This window comes from Lissotriton vulgaris, chromosome 1_1 (assembly GCF_964263255.1).
Source record: "Lissotriton vulgaris chromosome 1_1, aLisVul1.2, whole genome shotgun sequence".
Lineage (NCBI taxonomy): Eukaryota > Metazoa > Chordata > Amphibia > Caudata > Salamandridae > Lissotriton > Lissotriton vulgaris.
In genome coordinates this window covers 1,143,902,580-1,143,919,622 of record NC_141685.1, presented here as the reverse complement: position 1 = coordinate 1,143,919,622, position 17,043 = coordinate 1,143,902,580, and the positions used below count along the sequence as shown (strand labels likewise).

At 51.0% G+C, this 17,043-nt stretch overlaps 1 protein-coding gene across 1 annotated transcript in view; it reads right to left on the bottom strand.

The window, feature by feature from the left end:
- The window catches only part of LOC147748807 (zinc finger MYM-type protein 1-like), a 42,514-nt gene extending 32,098 nt beyond the window's left edge, over positions 1-10,416 (bottom strand). Inside the window, exon 1 of the mRNA XM_086928538.1 lies at positions 9,838-10,416. The gene's annotated coding sequence lies outside the window, so the exon portion shown is untranslated. The remainder of the gene's footprint in view (positions 1-9,837) is intronic.
- Between the last annotated feature and the right edge of the window lie 6,627 nt (positions 10,417-17,043).

Below are 17,043 nucleotides of genomic sequence, written 5' to 3'. Positions count from 1 at the left end.
GCTAACATAACATCCATGTAAACCAATCCCGTCGCTGTTATTGAGATCTAAATATTTCCGCCCTAAATGGATTGACTGTCTGAGCGGGAGTTGTACACAGCAGTTGGAGTAAGTTGGCAGTGAGTTCGAACCACAGCAGCGGAGGGTTGGCAAGGTAGGACACTGGGCACAAGTTCCTCCTATTATTCTTGCGACATAATGTACACTCAAATGGACGCATAATCGAGGCAGACTTGTATTGTTGAGACAAACAGACATTATGTGCTACATATTGGGACAGCGTGATAGTCGGTTGTGTCGGAATGCCCCATCAAACTGACATCTGATGTTGAAACCAGAAATTGGCACTTGGGAAATGGAGATTGCCACTTGAGCAAAGAATGGCATCTCAGCAAGGAAAATAATAACGACACACAAAAAAGCAAACAAAATATACTGAAACCCCTCCCCATCCCCTCTTCCCCCACCCTACCTAGAGAAAAACTAGTAAGCATGGTAACCAGGGGAAAATAGCTCCCCTCCCATGGCATTTACTAAAACCATGTTATGCTATTGAAAACATATACATCTTCAGAACAATGGAGGTTAACTGTGTAACTGATATTAACTAAATGTGAGGCAGCCAATGACGTGGACCATTCGAATGGCAGAAAGCATGATATGTGTTGTCGCTAAATCCTTGGCTGCAAGGGCTAGCCAATACGGGTATTTAATTAACATTTGTAGGATTAGAGGCAGGTAAACGTTGATGAGATTATCTTGAAATGAAGCTCCTAACATGAGCAAGAGCGAGCTAGTGGTATGTTAGTGCAGGCATGAAATGCATATATGAGTGAGAACCGCTTATTCACATGTAAGCAGGAGGCCAGTGAATAGTAACCAGTAATACCCCCATCATTCAATAAAACGAGCATACATTGACCAAAATGATGCCATATTAGAGCCCCAAGTGCAAGGAAAAGTCGGTGAACAACTTTACGATTTTACGAGTACCTAACCTGGTCGAAACTCAAGTAGGATTGTTGGAAACCGATCGTAGTTAATAACACATTCTACATTTGTGAACCAATAACACGCATGAGTGAGAAACCACTTATACACATTTAAGCAGTCACATTTACGCATGAGAACAAAGACTAGCGACCGGTAATGTCCCATTGGACCGTTCAATGGGTAAACAATGACCTAGCTAAAACCTTATTAAAAGGCTATGTGCAAATAAGAATTGGATCGAAATCTTACAGGTGAGTAACCTGGATTTAACACAGATCAGACATTTCAAGCAACTGAGATTCTACCACCATCGGTCATGAGTGTTAACATATTCCAAAGAATTGAACCAACAGCATTGTATTAAAGTAATTCAGAAGAATACTCATGTGCCACCAGTAGAAGGGCCAGAAGAAGAATGACCAGGCATAGTCGTGTCCATAGAAAGTTCATCCGGACCATCGAGGAATCTTTTGAGCCTTTGGGGATCAATAAACACTTGGGGAACCCCTTAAATGACCACACGGAACCTTGCTGGGCCTGCAAAACCAAAATTGGTAATTTATGGAGCGCAATCTGGGTCGAAGAGCAAGAAAGCCTTTCCTAATGTCCACCGTCTCTTTGCTGTAGTCCTGAGAGATATAGATTTTGCTGGATTTCCATAAAATATGATTGTTTTTACGCATGAAGGCCAAGATTTGTTCAACATGTTGGTAACGCAAAGGCTTGCACACAATTGGCCTTGGACCCTTTTGGTTTGGAATAATTCTTGAGGAAACCCTATGGGCTCGGTCAAATTCAAGCGGATGGTGGAAGGACAGGTTAGTTGCTTGTGTGAACCACGATTCCAGAAAGGAGATGCAAGTATCAAAAGCATCCTCCGGAATTCCAAAGATGCGTAGGTTCCCTCTCCGATTTCTGTCTTCAAGCTCAGATAACCTCCTAGTCATGTAATCCGATGTGGTTGATAAGTTTTTGAGGGACTTGCAGACTTTTGTCTCTGTATCCTCTAAGTGGCTTATTCTGTTCTCCGTTTCGGACAGTCTGGCATTGGTATCTCTAATGTCTTGTCTGATTGTAGAAATTTCTTCTTTTGTTGATTTTGCCAGATCATGCACGTCTGCTAACTTGTTCAGAATAGTGGCGTTTAGGTCCCTTTTACCTTTGGTGGGGGAGTCTGGGTTCGGCGGGTCGGCCTTAAGCCTCTTGAGGTTTTTAGAATCCTTTTCACTCATGTTGAACAATTTGTAAGCGACGTTTTGTGGTCGTGAGCAATGTATCCTCTGAAGATTGTTCGCTGAGGGATCCGAAGGCAAGATGAGCAAGTGGGATGACGTGTTGCAAGGCCTTGTCACCAAATCAGTAGTGGTAAGTTGAGAGTACAGACCCAGTACTATATTTATTGTGATTACTGGCATAATGCTGGTAGCGAGTTGGCAAAGAGTTGACAGGCAGCCTAATCTGGAAGATCAGAATACATATTTAAGCATCCTATTTAAGCAACCATTAAGCATCCATGGGATCCAGTTAGGTATCCATTAAACATCCATTTTCTTTCAGGCATCCACTTTAGGATCACGCGAGGCAAGGACAAACATGGGCAGACCAAGATGGCAGCCATTTTAAAGTCAGGCAGCGGAGGCAAAACACTGCACTGACTAAACATTGATGTCCTTCCAGAATGGTGCAGTTGAACCTAAATGACCACCAGTGACCACAGTGTTGGAGTTAAGATATCAAAGGGGTAACAAACTAGTTGTACATATGCCAAGTAGATGCCATTTAGTGGACCTGAGACATCATATGTGCTGCTGGCCACATTAAGCCACATTAGACCTTTGAAAGTCGATTTGCTGCAGTGCCTCAGTGCATCAGATTCTCTCAGGCTCCAGCGCGCAGTGCCTAGCTATTAAAATCATCATATATTTACAACAAGGGGTGGTGAGGGACAGAGTCTCTGAATTAAACAGAATACTCTCACCCAGTCAAGAGATCAGGGCTAGATCCAACACCGTTTTTTAGCTCACTGCACCATCCCAGTTTCAGAACCTGGCTGTATGCAAATTAGTCTGTTCCTGTCCCAGTGCATGATGGGAACAGGGCAAACCAAACTACAAAAGCCAATTCTTACACTGGGAAGGAAACAAGCTACCGGGGACCGGTTTCTGGCATTTCAGCTGTCTTCGGCCCGGCTTGCTTGAATCCTGATGGTGCAATGAGCAAGGGACTCACATCTGAGTATACCCTTCCACGCTTAGGGTGGACAAAAATATTTACAACAAGGGGTGGCCTGCCATTTTGTGTCTGCTCGCGCAGTACCTCTCAGGAGCCATCCAGACATTGCATAGCGATTGCGCTTAATAAAGAAACTAAAAGGCTGGCTGTGAAAAGAGCCGGATCACATCGCCACATTGATTTATGGCATTTATTCACCTGATGCAGCCATGCGCGGTTGATCGCCGTAAACCCCTTTTTTTTTAAAAATCTATTACGCCGCGGTAACATGCGGCGGTGGCGGAAGACTCACTCCGTGACTGCTCTCCGGAGGCCTGATGAGCTCGAGATCTTCCCGCCGCTTAACTACAATTGGCCGGGAGCCCCCGTCCTGTCCGCATCATCTCCATGGCATGCAGAAGCAGCGGGATCTCTCATACGAGACGCTTCGTGGGAGGGCTTAACAGGGAACGGAGGGTGATCCGGCCTGGACCGCGCTGTTGCACCTCGTCCAGTTCTGTAATAAAACATGTAGGGAGCTCCGTTAAAAGAGGTTCGGAGGCGCACCTCACATTCCGGCAATTGTTCCTGAGGAAAAGATAACACCAGAAGAAACGAGGTGAAGCTGTGCCATGAGAGAAGGTAAGGGCTCCGCCGCCATCTTCTCCGGCGTCCAAAACACGCCCCCTCGGTACTCTGGTACCTTTTGCTAGGGACTTAGGTAAGAAGCACTGGACCGCGTTGGCAGGGACCCTGTGCACTACAATTGAAACCACATCAATACCAGAAATAAAGTGGGGGCTAACCATGTCAAAAGAGGCACTTTCTCTCAGTGAAGTTCTACTTCGGTGCAGATTTTACACATATAATCAAGGAAATTCAGTGATAGTTACCTGAGCTAACTATAACTTACACACCTGCAATGCACTTCTGTATTACTGTTCTCATATTTTATACATATACAACATAAATTAAGTACTGTATAAGAATCACCCTTGAACAGTGTATTAAAAAAACTGCACAGTATATCACTTCAAATAGATAACATTGCACATACCACACTAATTTGTTATATTATCACTTTATATGTTCAGTACTAATCCTAAAATATATGCTGAATATAAGTGCTGGATATATAAACGGCTCTATAACTGTGTCAGTGGGTGTGACATTGCCTATATGGATCTGTAAAAGGCTAAGTTGATCTTATCCTGTGTGCTACTCCTGCTTCTGTCCATAATGGGCAGTCTGGATTGTGGCCAATAGTTTTGTATTTTGGGCCAGAGAATGCTAGAAAGAGTGGCATTGACCAGGACCTAGGTTTACACAATGTAGATATTACTTGGGTCGGCTAGAGAAGTTTAAAGTAGCATCAATTGCTGCCTTTGGTTGCAAGGATTGCGGATTGTTAACATCCAGATCTCATGATTGTGCACTGTGGTGGCAATGACATAGGCAAAACTATTGGGGTAGGACTGGAAATCCTAATGAAGGAAATATTTGGTAACTTAATCACACTTTACCCACATACTGCCTTGGTGTTTTCCAACATTTGCCAAAGACAGAAATAACCGGTTAACCAAAGTGTGTCCACAGTTAGAAAAAATTCCATGAAAAATGTCAATAAAACTGTTTCTTCATTCCTTCGAGACCAAAACATGGGCTCCACATACCACAACAACTTCTGCTTCAATATGGACGAAATATATGAAATGATATAATCTTAAATAGTGCAGCAAATGCTCTTGGGCGTAAAGGTGCTGATAGCAAATCCCGAAAATAACCCTGCCCATAACCACACCCTCCGAATCATACCTCTCCCCACCCAGATCCTCCCTCCCTACATCCTCCTCCCCCAACTCATCCTTACACCTTCTCATACACACTTATCCGCACCCACCTTCTCCCGACTCATCCACTCCTCAGAACATCTCCGCTCCCATTATCCCCCCATCACCCCTACACCGCACCGCAACTGCTCCACCCCTTTATCTCTTAACTCATAGTTCTTCAAACTGTGGGGCGCGCCCCCCTGGGGGGGCGCAAAGGCCAGCACATGTAAATGAATACGCCTGGAAGTGCAGTGATGTTTATTTGCTGCATTTCCAGGCTGTCTTCATTTATTCTGAAGACCTCCGAGTGCCCCGGGGCCAGAGGTCAGTGGGTGTGCTGCTGTGGGCTCGGCTGGGCAGTGTCTGGAGTCTTATTAAGACTCCAGCACAGCCGAGTTTTTCACAGGTCTTTAAAGGCCATTTGCATACAGTTGGAAATTGGTTACCTTAGCTTCGTTTTTTTTTCTTTTTCCAGTCCACCCTGGGCCCCGACTCTGTCTATTCCTTACATTTGCATTTTAAACTTACTGCTGTAGTGTGAAGATGCATTTCATGAAAAGGAATACAAAAAAGGGTTGCCAATAGAAAAAAATGCCAGCCATGTAAGTTTAAAGAGCCTGCAAAGACCTTGCTTTGACACTAAATAGGGTCTTAAATAATTGGGGGGCCCACTGCATCACAATTATGACTGTCTTCCTTTAAAGAAGCATTTACAATGCAACGGTCTCGCCTTTGCAAAAGTTAGAGCTATTGGCATTGTAAATGACAAATTTTGTATTTATGTGTTGGATTTGAAAACAGATAAATAAATGGCATTGTCGTTTACAATGCCATTAGCTTAATCTCTCGCAAATGCGAGACCTATTGCATTTGCACCCACACTGACAGAGAGCCACACACACACAGAGCCACACACAGAGCCACACACACACACACAGAGCCACACACACACACACAGAGCCACACACACACATGGTGATGGTAGATGTGGTGGTGGTGGATGTGGTGGAGGTGGAGGTGGATGTTGTGGTGGTGGATGTGGTGGATGAGGTGGTGGATGTGGTGGATGAGGTGGTGGATGTGGTGGTGGTGGATGTGGATGTGGTGGTTGTGGATGTGGTGGTTGTGGATGTGGTGGTTGTGGATGTGGTGGTTGTGGATGTGGTTGAGATGGTGGTGGATGTGGCGGTGGTTGTGGTGGATGTGGTGGTGGTCGATGTGGTGGATGTGGATGTGGATGTGGGGGTGGTGGATGTGGTGGTGGTGGATGTGGTGGTGGTGGATGTGGTTAATGTGGTGGTGGTGGATGTGGTGGTGGATGTGGTTGTGGTGGCAATGGTGGTGGTGGTGGTGGTGGTGACGGTGGTGGTGACGGTGGTGGTGGATGTGGTGGTGTATGTGGTGGTGGATGTGGTTGTGGTGGTGGTGGTGGTGGAGGTGGAGGTGGATGTGGTGGTGGTGGATGACGTGGTGGTGGTGGATGACGTGGTGGTGGATGTGGTTGTGGTGGTGTTGGATGTGGTTGTGGTGGATGTGGTGGTGGATGAGGTGGTGGATGAGGTAGTGGTGGATGTGGTGGTGGTGGTGGTGGTGGGTGTGGTGGTGGTGAGGTGGTGGTGGTGGATGTGGTGGTGGTGGATGTGGTTATGGATGTGGTTAATGTGGTGGTGGCAGTGGTGGCGGTGGATGAGGTGGTGGTGGATGTGGTGGTGGTGGATGTGGTGGTGGTGGATGTGGTGGTGGTGGTGGATGTGGTGGTGGATGTGGCAGTGGTGGCGGTGGATGAGGTGGTGGTGGATGTGGTGGTGGTGGGTGCGGTGGTGCTGGGTGCGGTGGTGCTGGGTGTGGTGGTGCTGGGTGTGGTGGTGGTGAGGTGGATGTGGTGGTGGTGAGGTGGATGTGGTGGTGGATGTGGTGGTGGTGAGGTGGATGTGGTGGTGGTGGATGTGGTGGTGGTGGATGTGGTGGTGGTGGATGTGGTGGTGGTGGATGTGGTTGTGGTGGATGTGGTGGTGGTGGATGTGGTGGTGGATGTGGTGGTGGTGGATGTGGTGGTGGCGGATGTGGTGGTGGTGGTGGTTGAGGTGGTGGTGGATGTGGTGGTGGTGGATGTGGGGGTGGTGGATGTGGGGGTGGTGGATGTGGGGGTGGTGGATGTGGGGGTGGTGGATGTGGTGGTGAATGTGGTGGTGAATGTGGTGGTGGCGGTGGATGATGTGGTGGTGGATGTGGATGATGTGGTGGTGGATGTGGTGGTGGTGGCGGTGGTTGAGGTGGTGGTGGATGTTGTGGTGGATGTGGTGGTGGTGGATGTGGTGGTGGTGGATGTGGTGGTGGTGGTTGAGGTGGTGATGGTGGTGGTGGATGTGGTGGTGGATGTGGTGGTGGTGGATGTGGATGTGAATGTGGTGGTGAATAAGGCGGTGGATGATGTGGATGTGGTGGATGACGTGGTGGTGGATGATGTGGTGGTGGTGGGTGTGGTGGTGGATGTGGTTGTGGTGGATGTGGTTGTGGTGGATGTGGTTGTGGTGGTGGTAAATGTGGATGTGGTGGATGAGGTGGTGGATGTGGTGGTGGTGGTGGTGGTGGAGGTGGATGTGGTGGATGTGGTGGTGGTGGATGTGGTTGACGTGGTGGACGTGGTGGTGGTGGATGTGGATGTGGATGTGGTGGTGATGGGTGCGGTGGTGGTGGATCTGGTAGTGGTGGATGTGGATGTGGTGGTGGATGTTGTGGATGTGGTGGTGGTGGATGTGGTGGCAGTGGATGTGGATGTGGTGGTGGTGGATGTGGTGTTGGTGGATGTAGTGGATGTGGTGGTGGTGGATGAGGTGGTGGTGGATGAGGTGGTGGTGGATGTGTTGGTGGATTAAAATATATATTTTTCAATAAATGATACTCAATTCGGGGATACATTCGTACATACTTAATCAAAACACTGAAATATGTTGAAAAATAAAGGTTTCCATTGTGAAGTCTTTATCACTTGTTTTCAAACCATTTACTGCCGGATTTGCATATGGCTCGGCACATACTCTGCTCTAAGAGCCAATCCAGATCTCTACTTTTGCCACTGAACTAATACCATATCTTGGACTTCCTCCAAATTGCATGATAACCTTACGCATTGAATTTGCTGGGTAAGCAGGATAAAACATGAACAACAACCTGCGTAGAAATACAAACTAAAAATATGTTTGCATTTGTTGGAGCAAATGTTACCCAAAACTGTCAGAGTATCCTGACATAGACACTAAGAGGGCAGAATGTATTAATGAAGCACATTTGTTAGGAAACAATGATGAGCAAACACTCGCAGTTTGGATGTGGTTCACTGACAAAGACACTGGGGCAGTAGACATGCACCATGTGCAAGAAAAGGGAGCATGATTGGCAGAAAGTAGGTAGAAACTGAACACATGTAAATACAGAATCACTGGTGTAGGCCACAACGTAAAGAATAAATGCAGAGGACGTTAAAAAAGGGATGAAAACCCTCTAAGCCATCTTTGCGGTGAGAATAATCTGAAACCTATATTTTATGTATCAGGAAAACCCACAAAACACGACTTGAAGTTAGCTCTAGTCTTCTCGTACCAGGATCCGCAGGTTGGGCTTCTAGCTCTGCAAGCTGCTCGACAGGCTACCTGCATGTCCTATCTGGGATGCAGGGAGATCAGAGTGCATTAAGATCCAACTCATCTCATAACATGCATTTCTTCCTGCTTATTACACTTTGCTGTGCTTTCCTGATGATTTCAATGAGCCTGGTGGCATTTACAAAGTTGAGATGCCTTTAAACTATGCCTGCCTGCAGACACAGGCCGGAGCCACCAAAGTAAAGTGTAGCAAGGGTACAACACACACAGCACTCGCATGCCTCATAGTCGGCTACCACAATGCCAACGGCAACATGCAATATTAAAATAAAACGCACTGACAACTAAACACAATGGGCAGACCTTTTGTACAAGTCAAATACAATTCGGATATCTCACATAGGCGGATGTCCTTAAACACGTGACAGCATGGACCGAACAATGTATATTGTTTTAACTCTATCGAGATGCACTTACAATTGTCTCTGACTCAACAGAGCACGTTAAACAAGCCTTGTGGCAAACACAAGTTCACAGCACAGCTTTAAAGGCTATTGAGTTTATTTATTATAATTTTTTTGATATAACACTATTTATTCGCAGAGGAACAAAGCACTTTACATGTGAATTTTATTGTCGGGTGAAGACAATATTACTACGAAAGGGCGGTATTTACAGCAAAACAATATGGAAGATAACAGGCATGCGACTTAAGGAAGAGTCAGTCTTAGAAGGCAGGGGCAGTGGGGAGGCTTAATAATGGGACACATGCAAACAAAGCAGCATCCAGCGACAGGACCAGGTGAGACTGGGGGCCAAGGACCAGGTGAGACTGGGTGCCAAGACCCGAGATCAGAGTGCCCAGTTTAGTTTGAAGATCGAGAGAGAGGTGCAGAGTCCCATCTTGTTTTGTGCAGGGCTCGAAAAGATGCGTTTCATGAAGACTTGTTCTTGGGACTTGTGGAGTGATGAGTAGCATTGGGGGTTTGCCTCTAAGTCTTGTGTTGCAGCAGACTCCCTGCGAGAGGTCAGCGAGATTAATGAATGACTGCGGGTGAGTCAAGCTTGTGACACCGAGGGTCTGAAGGGAGATGGAGGGAATGTATGAATGGAGTGTGCATACAGTGCAGACACACGCACCTGCCGAAGATGATGACATGATAAACCCGTGCATTAACACTCAGAGGTAAGGCTCTCACCGCTGTAGTAGTTGGTCCACTTGTGCATCGCCCCCTCCATGCTGGGACTGGGGGCTCCATCCAAGCCAGGGCTCTGAGCCACCCTGGCCCCCTCCCGGCCACTGCTCTCTAGTGATCCGTCCTGGACTCCTCTGGCCGCCGTTGTCCTGAGCTGGACACCCCCGGGCTCAACCCTGGGGCGCTGACCCCTGCCGGCCACCGTACCCTCAGAGTTACTACTGCCCCATACCCACGGTCTCAGTCACAGTGTCCTCCTTGCCTGCCCCGTACACAGCACCACCTCGACTCTCGTGTGCCCTGACGCCTCTCCCAGGCCCCCGCCCTGCCCCAGCCTGGACCCCTCCAGTACTCCGAGGCTCCCTGCCTCACACTCACTGCCAGCCAGACTGACACACGCGTAGCACTTCCTTGTCCTCTCTGCCCTGGCAACCAATGGGAGCAGCTCTGGTGTGCGTGATCCAATGCTGAAGAGGACACGACGAAGAAGGTGGCCTATCGGAGGCTAAGTTTCGTCCATGGACCCCTAACCCCCAATCGTGTTGCGGGACAACATGGAATGTACTGACATTCCTGAAAGAGAGGGAGGGCAGGACCGGAAGTGGGAGGAAAGAGTTGAAGGGGCGGGCGAGAGACATGGCAGTTGGAGGGCTGGGCTAGGGGGAGGAAAAGCGACGAAGACAGAAACAGGGCGGGTGTCAAAGACACGAGATGACGAAAGCTTGGACTGAAGGGGAAGGCGAGGTGAGGAGCAGAGGTAGCGACCATTGCAGTGAAACAAAACCAACTGAGTGCGACCCAAACCGAAAGTGGGAGGTGTTCGTGGAAGTGGGAGGTGTTCGTGGCGAGCGGCGGAGAAAGGGCGGTCGAAATAAATGATGGACAACTTTGCGACTGAGAGCAGCACACTGTAAAATGAGAGGAATAAAGCACAAGAGTTTAGAATGGCGGTAAGTGGGGCTGGGGGGGGGCGCTTGTATGTAGGCGGCGGCGGCGGGGTGTGTCTCTGTATGTGTGTGCGTGCGTGTGTGTAGGTGCGTTCCTGCGTGTGTGTGGGGGGGTGCGCGCGTGTCTGTGTGTGTGTGGGCCTTCCTTTTTTTTTTTTTCTTCTTTTTTTTTCTTTTTTTTATTGTTGCATCTTAGCTCCTGGGTACAAAGTGGACCAATGGCCGGCGTGGCGTCAACATTCAGCCACGGTCAGCCGTGCGCGCAACTTTTCTGAATACAAACTCATGGTAATTGACATTTCTTCTATTGAACAGTACAGACCGGTCAGGTATGTCATCAGGCTGGAGGCTCCGTTATCGTGCTCCGTGAGGGAGGAGGGAGAACACTAGTGGGTGTGTGAAGTTCCGCCTTGGAGGCGCAGGATCGGGGTCTGTACAGTTCTTATAATGGTGTTACTACTAACTGGGGGGACAGATCTGTGGGAGGGAGCACATAGGCGTTGGCAAGAGCACAGTAGTGGAGGGCAAGTGTATGGTGTCGGGAGACAAAGGGTTCCCTCAGTGTGCACTCACGCTAAGGTAGAGCATTCAGGAGTGGGGGTATTTCGTGTCCGTGAGTATTGGGGTGGTCGGTGAGGGGGCGGGGCCTTGGTCGGGGGTTACTTGCACATTCAGGTGTGGGGGGGAGGGGGGCGTGGGTGGGTCCTCTGTGTGCAGGAGCATGGCCCATTCCATAGAGATGGGATGCTTACGCGCTCCTCTGGCTTCCTCCTCCCTAAGAGCGTCCTCTTCTGCCGCCGCCCATTTACAAACCATCCCTGTCCATGCTGCTATAGGGGGGCCTTCCGGGGACCGGCAGTGCATGGCTATGCATCTGTTTGCCAGTAATAGCGCCAAGGATACAAAGCGCCTGTGTACCGGGTCACGTTTCGGGACATGGAAGATGCCTAGTGCACTGGATTCCCAGGAGGCTAGTGATGTGAGACCTGTAATATCCGCCATCGTGTCATGCACCGTTTTCCATAGGGAGTGGAGGTCGGGCAGCTCCAAAACATGTGACGGAAATCTGCATCAGGGGATCGACATCTGGGTCACAGGAATTGTGTAGAAGGGTAAACCCGCTGTAGGCGCGCTGGAGTGAGGTACGCCCTGTGTAGTATATAGTATTGAATGTTTTTGAATCGAGCGTTCCTAGAGACGCGTTTCGGGGCCTCGAGCGCCTTGGACCACTCTGTGTCGTGAAGTGCGCGGCCAATGTCTTCCTCCCACGTGGCCCGTAGGGCCGTCAGGGGGGCGAGCGAGAGTTCCCGTATTGATTTATACAACCAGGTGACCAGGTGGCGTCCCACTCCCATGTGTAGGATAGTGTGTATTACTGGATGCGTGTCTGGTTCACCTGCTCCCAGATTACAGTAGGGACGAAATCCCTCGAGTAGTTGTCGATGTCTGAGGAATTGACCTGGGGGAAGTTCATACTCCGCAACCAGTCGATCGGTTGGTTTCAGCTGTCCCTCTTCAAAGAGCGACTCCATATCCGTGATGACGCATTGTGTCCATTCAGTGAGCATCGGCGCCGTGAAATAGGATTCCCGTCTGGGGCAGCCTACCAACGGTAGTAGCGGGGAGTATGGGGCTCTGCCGGGGGCTGACCGGTGGACCCGCATCATACATTGACGCGCAATCGCGACTTGAAGGGGGTATGTGCGCCGGGGTTTGGTGCCCGGGAGGAGAAGACGGGTGAGCTCCAGAGTCGGGACTCTACCGGTCGGGATGAAGGTCTCCTGAGTGTACCGGTCCGCCGTCCAGTACGACAGCCACTGGAGCTGCGCCGCCAGGAAGTAGGACTCGAAGGAAGGCGCTCCGAGCCCGCCTTGCGTTGTGGGGAGTTGGAGGGTTTTCAAGGCCACTCTGTGTCGGTTAGCGCCCCATATAAGGGTGCCCAGGAGAGAGTTGAGGTCCCGGAAGAAGGATTTGGGCGGTACCACTGGCAGGTTCGTGAAGTGGTAGAGCAGTCGGGGGAGCATCACCATTTTGGCCAGGGCTATCCGCCCTATCGGGGCCAGTGGGAGCTTGTTCCAGAAGGCAACCGTCGGCCGCAGGTTAGCTAGCACTTTACGGTGATTGCCGTCAAAGATGTCTGCCGGAGAGTGGTACAGGCGGACGCCGAGGTACCGGGGAGCTTCCACGGACCATGAGAGTCTGTGGGTTCCCAGCTCGACGTCGCAGGGGGGTACGTGCGGGTGGAAAGGATAGATCGTGGATTCGTCCCAGTTCACCTGGAGTCCCGAGGCGTCTGCGAACTCAGTCTGAGCCACTCCTATGGGAGTGAGATCCGCCTCGATATCCCGAACATATATGAGGAGGTCGTCCGCGTACATAGAGACGCAGTGTGTGTCGTTCGCGAGCGGGATTCCCCAATGTACTCCTTCCTGGCGCAGTCGAACCGCCAGCGGCTCGACGGCCAGGGCGAACAGAAGTGGTTACAGGGGGCACCCCTGTCTCGTGCCTCGGCGAACCTCAAATGCAGAGGAGAAGTGTTTTCCAATCCGCACTCTCGTTGTTAGGTCAGTGTACAGGAGACTAGTGTATGCCATGAGGGTAGGGCCGACGTTGAGACGACGTAGGGTCGAGAAAAGGTATGGCCAGGTGAGGGTGTCAAACGCCTTTTCCAAATCCATAATCAGGCAAGCGGCGCGGGGGAATCTGTCCCGGACCTGGTCCTGTACATGGAAAACGCGGCGGATGTTCTGTGAGGTGTTTCTACCCGGCACTAATCCACATTGGTCAGGGTGGACCAGTGGGCATATGACCTGGGTGTACCTGTCAGCCAGGATTTGCCCGAGGATCTTACAGTCTGCTGACAGGAGCGTGATGGGACGATACGAGCCCAGTTGGAGTGGGTCCCTGTGGGGCTTGGGGAGGGTCACAATTACGGATTCCCGCAGTGAACGTGGAAGCACTCGAGAGTGGAGGGCTGCCGCGAACACCCGAGCCAATCGTGGAGCAAGCAGGGCGGAGAACGTTGAGTAGTATTCTAGTGGGAAGCCGTCGAGCCCCAGGGCTTTATTCCGGGACAGGGCTCGTAGTGCTTGGGTGACATCCGAGGGAGTTATTTTGGTGTCAAGTGTGCGCTTGTCAGCGTCCGATATCGTGGGCAGTGTCAATGGGTCGAGGAAGTGGTCCACTAATGACGGAGTGTACCGGGTTGGGGCCTCGTATACCTTTGCGTAATAGTGTTGGAATGCCAGGAGGATCTCAGCCTGAGATCGCACTAGTACGCCCTCCGGATTGATAATATCCGTAATTGGTTTGGTCTCAGTGTCTTGCCTCGCCATCCAGGCAAGCATCGCCCCCCTTTTGTCCCGGTCTTTGTGGACTCTGGAGGCATAGGCCCGAAAGTTGTATTTCCGGAGATCAGCACAGGCAGCTTGGTACACCGATTTCGCTTCGGCCGTGAGCGTGACGTGTTCCTTCGAGTCATTGGTCTGTTTAGTGAGTGCAGCAAGGCGCTGTTCCGTTGTTATGAGTGTCCGTTCTAATGTGCGACGCACCCCTGCAATTTGTTGAATACATTCCCCCCGTGCTACCACATTGAATGCGTCCCATTCCACTAATGTAGACGATGCTGAGTCCGCATTGTGTAGGAAGTAGTCTTGTATGCTGGTTTTGTGTGTGTCCCTAAAAACCTGATCTGACAGGCAGTACTTTGGGAGGCGCCAAGTGGGGATTGGTGGGTGTGGGGGGTGCCAGACCAAGCGCAGAATGTGGGCGTCGTGATCCGAGAGGATTCGACCTAGGTAGTCCGAAGATGTTACCTTTGGGAGTATAGGCGCAGAGCATAAGAACCTGTCCAGACGGACTCGGAGGTTGTGCGGTATCGAGTGGAATGAATAAACACGGGCCAGTGGGTGTAAGTGCCGCCACGCGTCAGTGAGCCCCCAGTGTGTGGTCCAAGCCCTAAAGTGTTCCGCTTGCCGGGGGGTTGGGGAGCCCGCGGGGGGTGGGTGTGATCAGTCAAGGGCGGGATCTAGCGAGCAGTTTTAATCTCCTCCCAAGATCCATGGAATTGCAGTAAACTGGGCCAGGACTCCTGTGAGGTGATCCCAGAATTTATCTTGCTCAGTGTTAGGGGCGTAAATTTTGCCCAGAAGGACCCCTTGCCCGTCTAAGATTCCCTCTAATAGTGCGTATCTGCCCTCCCTGTCAACCACCCGTCTGAGAGTTCGAAAAGGGGTGCCTGGCCTAACCCAAATTAAGGCGCCACGTGCGAATGCTGAGTATGTCGTAGCGCAAAAGGTCCCTCGCCATTTGGCCTGTAATCGGCCCAGTTCGGTAGCGTTGGTATGTGTCTCTTGTAACAGTGCTACGCAAGCTGACATGCGCTTAATGTAAGAGTAGACGGAGAAGCGTTTGCTAGGTGTGTGGAGGCCCCGTACATTCAGTGTGAGGACGTTAACATCCGACCGTGGACTCGCCATTGTTATGATTTCGTGCTCGTGAGTGGGGCGCCCTTGTACTTCCCAAGGACCGTGAGGTCCTGTGTTTTGTGTGTGCCCCTGCGCGCCATGCTTCCATATGTGTGGGGGAGGGTCTAACTGGGGCTACAACAGGTAGAACCAAAGGTGGGGAACAGTCGCAATGCCAGGGATATATCACCGGGGGTGGCATATCTAAACTAGTGTCCCACTAGGGGAGAAATATAACAAAATTCTGTGGGGGTGGCAGCGTGTGTTACTGCCGGGCTTATTCGCAGATCGGGCTGTTGTAGGAGAGATGACAATCGCGTGTGTGCATATACAGCCAACTAACTAAGCATCTTTGGCGCGCAAACTTCGCACAGCGCGATAAACAACCAAGAAAGAGGATACAGCAATCGTCCAATGGTTCATCATGAAGAGGTGCCAGGTTGGCCTGCTTGGGTAGCGTCCGTTGTATGCACCGCAGGAGGGGAGATGAGATCGGACCAAATCCTGACATTGTGCCGTCGCTGTCCCGGTCCTTCTCAGGGGTGAACAGGTGTGGTTGGCTTTCCAAGTCCGAGGCTTGGGGAGAAGTGTGCAGTTCAGTCACCGCCCGTAGGGCGTCACGTCTCTCCTGCATAATTTGCGTGAGATCGGGCGAGCCCGAAGGTGAGGATGCTTTACTCTTGGAGGTGTCTGCGGGTGCGATTCGTGCCACGTCGCCTGGATCGTCGCAAGTCGTTGTTTTGTCTCCGTTGGGGACCGGGCTTAGGGATCAACGGACAGTGGAACTCCGCCCAGTCCTGTGCTTCCTCCGCCGTGGTGAAGAATATGGATTTCCCATTATGGAGTACCTTAAGGCGGGCTGGGAACAGTAGGGAGTACTGGAGATTATTTTCGCGGAGAAGCCTTTTAACCTCCAGATAGGTCGAGCGCTGCTGTTGTACCTCTCGGGCATAATCCGGGAACACCATGACCTGTTGGTCTTCCACTTGCAGGGGGCCCGCCACCCGGGCCGCGCGGAGCACCGCATCGCGGTCTCGGAAATGTAGGAACTTAGCCAGCATAGGGCGTGGAGGTAGGCCTGGCTTGGGTTTCCGGGCGGGGACCCTGTGGGCCCTTTCGATTGAGAAGAACGCTGACCGTCCGACTCGGGAGTAAACGATCTGGTCCATGATTCCATATAGGTTAGCAGGTCCGAGTTTTCAATCCCCTCCGGCAGTCCCAGGACGCGGATGTTGCATCGCCTCGAGCGTCCCTCCAAATCGATTGTGCGCTCTTCGAGGGCCGCCACTCGGCGCAGGACTTCCTTCATGTCTGCTTCTTGCGTTTTCATCGTGGGCTGAAGCGCTGCCACGTTTCGCTCTCCCTCCTTCACTCTGTCCACCAGTTTGCGGTGGTCGTCGCGAATTAGGCTGATGTAATGTAATGATGATACTTGTAAAGCGCACTGTTACCCCATCTCGGGGTGTCCTGGCGCTGAAGACCACTGGGGAACCCGTCCTAGCTATCCCTGTGAGATGGTCCCTACTGGGTATCTCCAAGGTGAAACCAGGCATCCCCGGCGTCTGTGGGGGGCCGTTGTAGAGATGAGGCAAGCTTAATGCCCAGAGTTGCCGAGTGTGATCCCTGGTTAGATTAGGCACCGAGGTGAGAATTATCGAGTTCGTTGACCCTGGTCCACAACCCTGCCGCGTCGGGAATTGAACCCTGGTCCCGGGCCGTTCTCTGCTTCCGGGTCTGCCGCCTCTAACCAGTGAGCCACACCACTCCGAATTAGGCTGATGTCCGTCGTCAAGACG